Source organism: Papio anubis, chromosome 10 (assembly GCF_008728515.1).
Source record: "Papio anubis isolate 15944 chromosome 10, Panubis1.0, whole genome shotgun sequence".
Taxonomy (NCBI): Eukaryota; Metazoa; Chordata; class Mammalia; order Primates; family Cercopithecidae; genus Papio; species Papio anubis.
The window spans coordinates 15396287-15406270 of record NC_044985.1 but is presented as its reverse complement, the minus strand read 5'-3'; the positions used below and the strand labels follow the sequence as shown (position 1 = coordinate 15406270).

Here is a 9984-nt window from a genome sequence, read left to right as displayed (position 1 = left end):
TGCCTCTTTTAAGTTGCTCTTGGCTGAGTGTTAACCTGTGACACAAAGATGTTCACAAATTATGATCACTCCCATAGATCCATCTGCATATCTAATTTCCGTATCTCCTCTTTCTTAGTCATAATCTTTATCCTTCCAGGCCCCTGAACAATTCGTCCATTCACCACAGTCCATGAGTCTGTAAACATCCTTATCTTGAGCCACTTTTCCTTCTATACCAAATGGAAAACCACACCACTTGCAGCTCTCACCACTTGGAGGACTTCCTCTTATAGCTGTTTTTTAGGGTCACTTTTAGGTTTTACCCACATACTGAGCCAACTCCCCTGTGAACCAAGCTCAGTCACTTTCCTCCTCTGCCCACCAGTCATATTTGTCCTCATCACACAGCCATAGGTGTGTGCTGAGGAAAGGACTTGGATGTAATAGTGACGGATGACATGGAGTCTGGGCTACCTGATTATGCATCATACTTGTGCCCTCTGTTTCTGCTCTTGCTCAGTCCCAGGTGTGTAATTCCATCTTTTGATGGATTTCTTTTGCACCTACCCCACCTTATGGCTGGATGAGTCTCTCAGAAATTCATGATGGAAATATCTGGCTGCAAAATCACTTGACATCTCATGGTTGGCTGACACATATCTCCTAATAACTGCTTTTGGAATATAGTGTAATTCTCCACTGCAGTGGCATGATCTTGCACCAGAACTCTACGGGTGTACATTGTGATTATCCTATCAGAGTTTGCTATAAACTCCGCGTTCTTTCCCACCACTGACATATGTAATAATATGTTATCTTTCGGGTCATATGGCCCAAGTAGGGAAGCCACTTTCTCCTACACCTCCTGCAAAGCATTTTTCCTCTTTAGTTTTCACCAAAAACAGGCAGCCTTTGCTGTCACACACTAATGGGTAGAAGGAGTACTCCCACATGTGAAACATGCTGTCTTTAGAATCCAAAGTAGTGCTGCACTTTGTCTTCTAATTTGATTGGATTGTTTCAACATGCCAAAGATCACTGGACTCCTAAAAACATCACTGCTGTGGTTGGTCTTTAAATCTTCATGGGGTTTATGTTACACTTTCTAGGGCACACGTGTTTTTCCAAGGCCACTAATGCACTTGCAATGTCTTGCTACTCTAGTCCAGTTAACATGAGGTTATTAATGCAGTGGACCAATTTGCAAAATATTTGGGTACCTGAACCAATTCTGCAAATTAGTTACATGGTCCAGATTTCTTCTGACTAATTATGAATAGGAGAAATGAGGAAGTTAACACAGAGTTACATAAAAAAGTAAATGTACACTGGGAAGTATTAGTCTGCTAGGGCTGCTGTAACAAAATATTATAAACTGAGTGGCTTAAATAACAGACATTTATTTGCTCAAAGTTCCAGAGGGTGGAGAGTCCATGATCAAGATATTGGTTCCTGGTGAGAGCTTCCTTCCTGGCTTGTAGACAGCTGCCTTCTCACTGTGTCCTCACAGGGCAGAGAGAGAGACAGAGAGCTCTGGTCCCTCTTTCTCTTCTTTCCCTCAGGGGGGCTCCAACCCTCATGACCTTATATAAACCTAATTACCTCTCAAAGGCCTTATCTCCAAATACCATCATTTTTAGGGTTACAATTTCAAAATATGAATTTGGGGAACATTAACATTCAGTTAATAACATGGGGGAGGATTTTGTTTGTTTGTTTGTTTGGTTTGAGACAGGGTCTCGCTCTGTCGCCCAGGCTGGAGTGCAGTGGTGCGATCTTGGCTCACTGCAAGCCCCGCCTCCTGGGTTCTCACCATTTTCCTGCCTCAGCCTCTGGAGTAGCTGGGACTACAGGCGCCCGCCACCACACCTGGCTAATTTTTTGTATTTTTAGTAAAGACGGGGTTTCACCGTGTTAGCCAGGATGGTCTCGATCTCCTGACCTCGTGATCCACCCACCTTGGCCTCCCAAAGTGCTGGGATTACAGGCGTCAGCCCCTGCGCCCGGCCTCAGACAATGATTCTTGAACCAAGTCTTCTTTCAGATTTTGGCTCCACCATCTCCAAAACTTGGCTTCCAGAGTTAACTTGGATGTTACCTGAATTTCTAATTTTAGGAAATGAGAAAAGAATATGGATGATTATGCATGGGAAGTTTTTAATGGAGAAAGCCTAAAACCAGGTCATACGGTTACTCTTAACTGCAAAAGAGAATTCAAAATGGTTTTTCCATGAAGAATCAGAAAGGGGAATGATTTTATTCCCTGTACCTAGAATAGTGCCTGAGTGATAGCAAAACCTCAATACGTAATTCATTTAATATGTAAATAAATTAGTTTGCTTTGCTCTGCTTCCTAACCAAGGGAAGCAGATACTGGTTGATAATTACTTATTCAAAATGCTTAGGACCAGAAGTGTTTTGGATTTCATATTTTTTCAGATTTTGGAATATTTGCATATACTGTACCTAAAGAGACATCTTTGAAATAGGACCCAAGTCTGAAATTTGTTTATGTTTCATATATACCTTAACACACAGCCTGAAGGTGATTTTATACAATATTTTATACAGTATTTTAAATTATTTTGTATGTGAAACAAAGTTTGCATTAAGTATTTGTAAATGGAATTTTCCATTTGTGGTGTTAGGTTTGTGCTTTAAAAATTTTGCATTTTGGAGCATGTCAAATACATATGTCTTTTTTTTTTTTTTTTTTTTGTAAGAGGGAGGGTCTTGCTCTGTTGCCCAGGCTGGAGTACTGTGGCATCATCATAGCTCACTGCAGCCTTGACCTCCTGAGCTCAAGCAATCCTCCTGCCTCTGCCTCCTGAGTGACTGGATCTACAGAAGCCCACTACCACACCTGGCTATAAACCCAACCATATGTCTTGCAAATATTTTACATGACCGTACAGTAAGATATTACTTATATCCATGAAAATTCTGAGTTCTAGAGAAACAACTCAAATGGTGCTGTTTGTTATTGATTGATTCATAATTTCATTTATATATAGGCAGTAGCCATCTGTCTACAGCCTCCTTAGTGACAATATATGTGGTCTTCCTTGTTCCTTCACACTGAGTAAGGTCTCATCAGTGTTTTACGTAAGAGGTAGTCTGTTTTTTTTTTTTTCCTTTGCCAATAACTCAGTGAGAGACCACTGCCCTCCAATATAACATCAAAAGTATTTGATCAACTAAGTCAAAAATTTACTTGATCTTCTCTTAGGTTATGCAGGAAAAAAATCTGTTTTGGCCGGGCACGGTGGCTCATGCCTATAATCCCAGCACTTTGGGAGGCTGAGGCGGGTGGATCATGAGGTCAAGAGATTGAGACCTTCCTGGTCAACATAGTGAAATCCTGTCTCTACTAAAAGTACAAAAATTAGCTAGGTGTGGAGGCATACACCTGTAGTCCCAGCTACTTTCCCAAGTAAGGAAAGTACTTTCCCAAGTAAGAAAATTTTCCTGCTGAGGCAGGAGAATTGCTAGAAACCGGGAGCCAGAGGTTGCAGTGAGCCAAGATGGTGCCACTGCACTCCATCCTGGGTGACAGAGCAAGTCTCCATCTCAAAAAAAAAAAAAAAAATCTCTATTATAAAATTAATTTGTGCTTGAATTGATTGAATTTCCCCATGGGTACAAGGAAATAACCTAGTTTGCCAAAGATGACTTACAGAGTTTATATTTTACCGTTTGTCTTTAGCACATACTCACATCTAGGTCTACCTCTCTATTGATTATACTTCCTTAAAATTTTTTTCTCTTAGATGACTATGTCATGATTTTACACATCCACATGTATATTAGTCTGTTTTGTGTTGCTATGAAGGGATACCTGAGACTGGTAATTTATAAAGGAAAGAGGCTTATTTGGCTCACGGTTCTGCAAACTGTGCAAGAAGCATGGTGCTAGCATCTGCTTCTGGTGAAGGCTTCAAGGAGCTTACAATCATAGGAAAGGCAAAAGGGGAGCAGATGTGTCACATGGTGAGAGAGAGAGAGAGAGGAGAAGCAGGACAGGCTTTTTTGAGCAATCAGATTTCATGGTAACTAACAGATCAAGAACTCACTCATTACTATGATGACAGCACCAAGCCATTCATGAGGAGTCCGCCCCCATGACCCAGACATCTCCCACATGGCCCCCATATCCAACACTGGGGATCCCATTTCAACATGAAATTTGGAGGGGACAAATACCAAACTATATCAACATGATTCTGCCCATGAAATGGGTTAGCATAGTTAGAGAACATTAACTAGACTCCAAGTCTATTAAGTTAATATAAATCCTAGGCAAATAAATTATTTATATTTTCTAACAAAATATGTATTGAAGCTAAGCAGGCACATCTGATGAATCAATCACTCTTCTGTTTGTTGTTTCTTTTTAATTACACAAATTTTCAGTGATTGTATTGAATATTATGCAGGCAAAAGACTCCAAATAAACAAATGAAAGTTATTGGAAGAAATGTTACATCTTAATGGCAACACAAACCTTCTTATTTTTATTTTTTAGTATAACTTAGAGGCTTTAAGTCACAGGTCAGATTCACTCCTGACGTAACCCAGCTATGCAGACTTTGTTTCCGAGTACTAAAGACATGAACATACATATAATTTCCATCACCTAAAACTGTTTTGGCATCATTGTGATGGCCTACTGTACTTTTACAAATTACTTTATCATCCTTGCTGCTTTGCAATTCTTCTTGTCAATGCCATGTCTCCAATAATGTCACTTTGAACAGTGATTGTGTGAATGCTTAGAATTACTAATAATTTCCACAGACAGTATCTTGTAGTGAGGTAGTAACGGAATATTTTTCCATTTCGTGTCAGTGTCTTACAGGACTGATTTTTTACAAGATGGCTTTCTTGGCATCCAACGCAAGCACTCTCATCCCAAGAGAAAGCTTTTTGCACCAATTATAAATGAGGGAATAAAATTTTTTAAACTAGAACTGCATCAGAAGATGTGTTCTCTCTGTCTCTGTTGTTTGTTTGTTTGTTTTTGAGATGGCGTCATGCTCTGTCATCCAAACTGAAGTGCACTGGTGTGAACATGGCTCATTTGCAGCCTCAATTTCCCAGACTCAAGCGATCCTCCTACCTCAGCCGCCCCGAGTAGCTGGGACTACAGCGCACGCCACCATACCCAGCTAATTTTACATTTTTTTCTTGAGACAAGAGTCTTGCCATACTGCCCAGGGCTGATCTAGTCCTGAACTCAAGCAATCCTTCCACCCCAGCTTCAAAGTTCTGGGATTACAGGCGCGAGTCACTGCACCCAGCCTGATGTGTTCTCTCTTAAAAAGTTCTTAAACCAATGATTTTCTATAATCACTAATTAATGATGATTATCATAACTTCAACAACAGTATTTTAAAAAGAGATATTTAAAAGACTTTTCCCCTGATAATTTTTACATTACTTAATTTGTGTATTATAGCATGAAGGGATTAGGGTTCAGCGATTTGACAGTCTATTGTTCGGTCTAATTAAGTGTATACAAAACTTAATTTCCTTAAAATACTGAAACTCAAGGATTAAAAATAAATTGTTTAGTAAGAGAAAGGAGAAACAAGAAAGCTGATGGGAAAGACAATAAAGAAGGAACAATAAAAGTTTGTGGGATTGGTTATAGTTTTTGTGTGTGTGTGCTAGCCATAAGATTTATCATATGTCAGATAACTAGAAAATTAAAGCCTACATTTTAAAATCCAGGAGTCAAAATTTCGACAGATACTTTTTAAACAACAGCTGAGATTAGCTAGCTAGATAAGATAGATAGATAGATAGATAGATAGATAGATAGATAGACAGAGATAGGTATAACAAAATCTTTTTCAATTTATATCACGAGTGTCTTATTCATTACCATCTTATTATAAATGCAAAATGTACTTTAAAATGCTAATTTTGAGAAAGATAATGACTAAGGCAATTTTATAGTACTTGTGATTTGTTCCATTTTAGTATATTACTATTACAATGTCAAAAGACTTACAGAACATTTTTAGTCAGTCTTTTTAAGAAAACCTGAATGTGCAAAATTTAAAACAAAACATTCTCTTTTATAAAATAATATATTCATATAATCTCATCTTTGTTTGAAGGGAAAAATAAATCAAATAACCTTTATTTTTTTCCAAATTAATGCATTTATACATATTTGATCAGCATAAGTTTTTGAGATTACTTCACATAAAATTAACATTTTCAGCATTATTGCTGTTAATTTGATCACCCTGGATACCAGTGATTTACTCACCCTTTTTCTTGGTACTGGTATTCTCTTTCACCAGCCTACTTCTCAGGGTGATATATGGACCCTCCGTGGATATTTACCCCCGGAAAAGAATCTACTTATTCCTAATATGTATATATCTCAACTTACATAGATGAAATATGCAGGGAAAGGAGATTGTGGATTTGTAAACCTGGAGTAGAATGAAAAATAAATCACTGCACAGATAGACCAAAGTTTGCAAATTCAGATGCCAGCAGAGGTTTGGTAGGTAATATACAAGATTTGAACAGCCAGATATAACCCAATATATTGGGGTGAATTTGAAAGCCTATGACCCACTCAAAAAGACAGCACATTATCTACAAAGCTCAAGCAAATTATTTCCTTGCAGAAATGTAAAATCTATCTTTCCAACATAGGAGAAATCAGAAATCCAATTCTTTATGTCAAGCAAGTCTCAGTTAAATGTAGGTAAGAATTTGAATTACTGTATTAAACAATGTACAAATCATACAAAACAAATCTCTTGGAGACATTTGGCCTACCAGTAAGCCAATGTAAAACCTACGTATGGATCTAGTGTAGGAATTACAGATTTTCTATAAGTAAAGTCTGAAAAAAATTTTAAATTGAATTTTAGCGTCATCCAACATAGCCACTTTTTCTACCATTACTTATTATTTCATTCCTGTTAGTTTTAATTATTTACCTGCTTGCAGGCCCTGAATGCCCTTGAGATTGTAATTAATGTTGGTTCAAAAATCTCACTGACAATATTATTGTGGCACAATCAGTGAAAGAGAAGTTGGTGCATGGTTGAGAAATGGGGATGAGAGATATAGGAGACTGGTTGAATGGAGGTATGGCGGAACTATGACAGTGCCCCTCCTGTATCAGATGTGGCACCTCCTCACCCATTTGAGCATCCATAGCTATGTAGAAAAATCCTGAATTTATGTCATTAAAGATGTTTGATGTTAACACAGTAACTGATCATTTGTAAAGTAAATAATAGGGATTTGGTGTGTGTGTCTCTGGCCTTGTCAGAAGTAAACAAGGAGAACATTCACAATCTTTCTCAAGTCATCTGGAGAAGGATAGCTCCTTGTAGTAAGACTTCTCTGGAAAACAAAGAGGTTTGGGGATTTCTTAACCGTATTGCTTTCCAGAATCTCAGGGTTCAGTTAAAACTCAACATCGTCAGCCAGGCACGGTGGCTCACTCCTGTAATCCCAGCACTTTGGGAGGCTGAGGCGGGCAGATCACGACGTCAGGAGATGGAGACCATCCTGGCCAACATGATGAAACCCCGTCTCTACTAAAATAGCTAAGCGTGGTGTTGCGCACCAGTAGTCCCTGCTACTTGGGAGGCTGAGGCAGGAGAATCGCTTTAACCTAGGAGGCGGAGGTTGCAGTAAGTTGATACTGTACCACTGCACTCCAGCCTAGTGACAGAATGAGACTCCGTCTCCAAAAAAAAAAAAAAAAAATTTCGACATTGTCAATGAAAATTTGATGGTGAGGTACAAAGAAAAGGCTAGAGAGAATTTCAGTTTAAAGAACTGCAAGTTCTATTAGGGAGATATTTTGTAACACAGCTCAAGGAAATATTATCCATTCCTGGAATACAGTGGCTTTCAACTGGAGGTGATTCCTTCACCCTGAATCCTTGGGAACACCTGGAAGCATCTTTGGTTGTCACAAATGAATGTGGGAATGTGACTGGCATCAATTGGACAGAGGCCGGAATTTATACTAAACATCCTACAATTAAGAGAGCCCCCCACAATAAAGAATCAGTCACCCTAAACTTTCAATAATGCTGAACTTCAGATACTCTGCTGTAGGGACAAAAACACAAGTTTGAGAATTTGATAATTCTCTGCCATCTTCAAGCTACGTGGACTCCCGTAAGTAACTTAGAAAGTACAAGCCTTAGTTTTCTAATATGGTAGTTGGGCAAAATAAAATATTTATTTCACAGGACTTGTTGTGAGGATTAGTGAAGTAAACTCTGTGTAAACACCTACCACAGTGCCTGGCAAATAAGTCAGGAAGAAAATAATGATTACCTCTCCATTCCCCACTCTCCTTTCCATCTATTTCTCACTTCAGTTTCTCCGGACTAACTTTTTTGGTAATCAACAATTTCATAGTGATGACAAGGAGAGTCTAAAACTTCTGGCTTTGGAAGTAAGAAAAAACAGAGCTTTTGTACCATCAGGATCAGTTTTTATGACCTTAGGCAAACCAACTTACTCTCTGTATTTTAGTTTTCTTATCTGTCAAAAGGACAAAAAGACATTTTCCTTTACCTGTCTTGGAGATGAAAATAAATGAGTTACTAGGAAAAGGAGCAATTTTCCCAGAAGTGATCGATAAATGACTTTTACTTTAGCAGTGTATGAAAGCACTTTAAAAAGTTATGGACATTATCTAAATTAAAGGATTTAAGTTATTTTACTGTAAGTTACATTATTTGAACATAATGCATTTAAATAGTTTTTTTGATAAGTGTGCTATTTATTTTTTAAGTTATATTTTAAATTAGAGAACTACCTATAACATTAAAAAATATATAGATGAGTCTCAGATTAAGACTATAAAATTTCTCACAATACACATTTCATCTCTGAATAGTCTTTCTTTTCATAGTTTCTCAGTTTTGTTTCTTCAGGTAGTTTTCTTTATACAGTTTAAATAAATATTTTGATTTTTTCCCCTGATTTACTAGCTTTAGATAGTATCATTTTATTGTACTTTTGAAAAGTGTAATCACATAGCGACTTAGCCAACCGTATGTTCTCTTTCCTTTCCTAGAGCTTGTTTATATTGGTATTTAAATTTGTAAAGTTTATAAATTTCACATTTGATACGTAGATAAAGTTGTACTCTAGCTTTACTATAGGTTGATTTTTAAAATATAAGCACAATAAAAATTACATTTATGGTTTTAAAATTATGCGAATATGCAAACCAAATACTGAAATTGAAACTGTGGAGAAGGAAATGCAATCCTATGGCACTAAAGTTCTAATGCTCAAAAGATAATGTCCCGGCCGGGCGCGGTGGCTCAAGCCTGTAATCCCAGCACTTTGGGAGGCCGAGACGGGCGGATCACGAGGTCAGGAGATCGAGACCATCCTGGCTAACATGGTGAAACCCCGTCTCTATTAAGAAATACAAAAAACTAGCCGGGCGAGGTGGCGGGCGTCTGTAGTCCCAGCTACTCGGGAGGCTGAGGCCAGAGAATGGCGTGAACCCGGGAGGCGGAGCTTGCAGTGAGCTGAGATCCGGCCACTGCACTCCAGCCCGGGGGACAGAGCGAGAATCCGTCTCAAAAAAAAAAAAAAAAAAAAAAAGATAGTGTCCCAAACTTACACAAGTAGTAGCTTTTCCTTTCTTACGTGCTTATGTTTTCTCCATACATCTTCGGTGACCACTGACTCATATTCATAATCATCCTCTCTCTTTCTTGAATATGTTTTTCCTTCTTTTTGTTTTTTAATTAGGTTGTATAGATTTTTAATGCACATTGCTTTCCCAGTAAGCAGATTCTGAAACAAAGATTTGTGTTCAGGAAATTGATAGGACATTGATTGGATTTTGTGCCTAAGGATCAGCCTGGTGGGGGATAAGGGGAGACAAGGGGAGATTAAAAAGGGGAGCAAGATTGAGTAAAATAACAAGCTGGCCTGTGGAACCCTCACAACAAAGGCCTCAACTGATTTCACAGGGAATCT

General features: G+C 38.2%; 1 protein-coding gene across 1 annotated transcript in view; it reads left to right on the top strand.

Annotated features, from left to right (window-relative positions):
- The window catches only part of DPP10 (dipeptidyl peptidase like 10), a 1394248-nt gene that overhangs the window by 641966 nt on the left and 742298 nt on the right, over positions 1-9984 (top strand). The window lies entirely within an intron of this gene.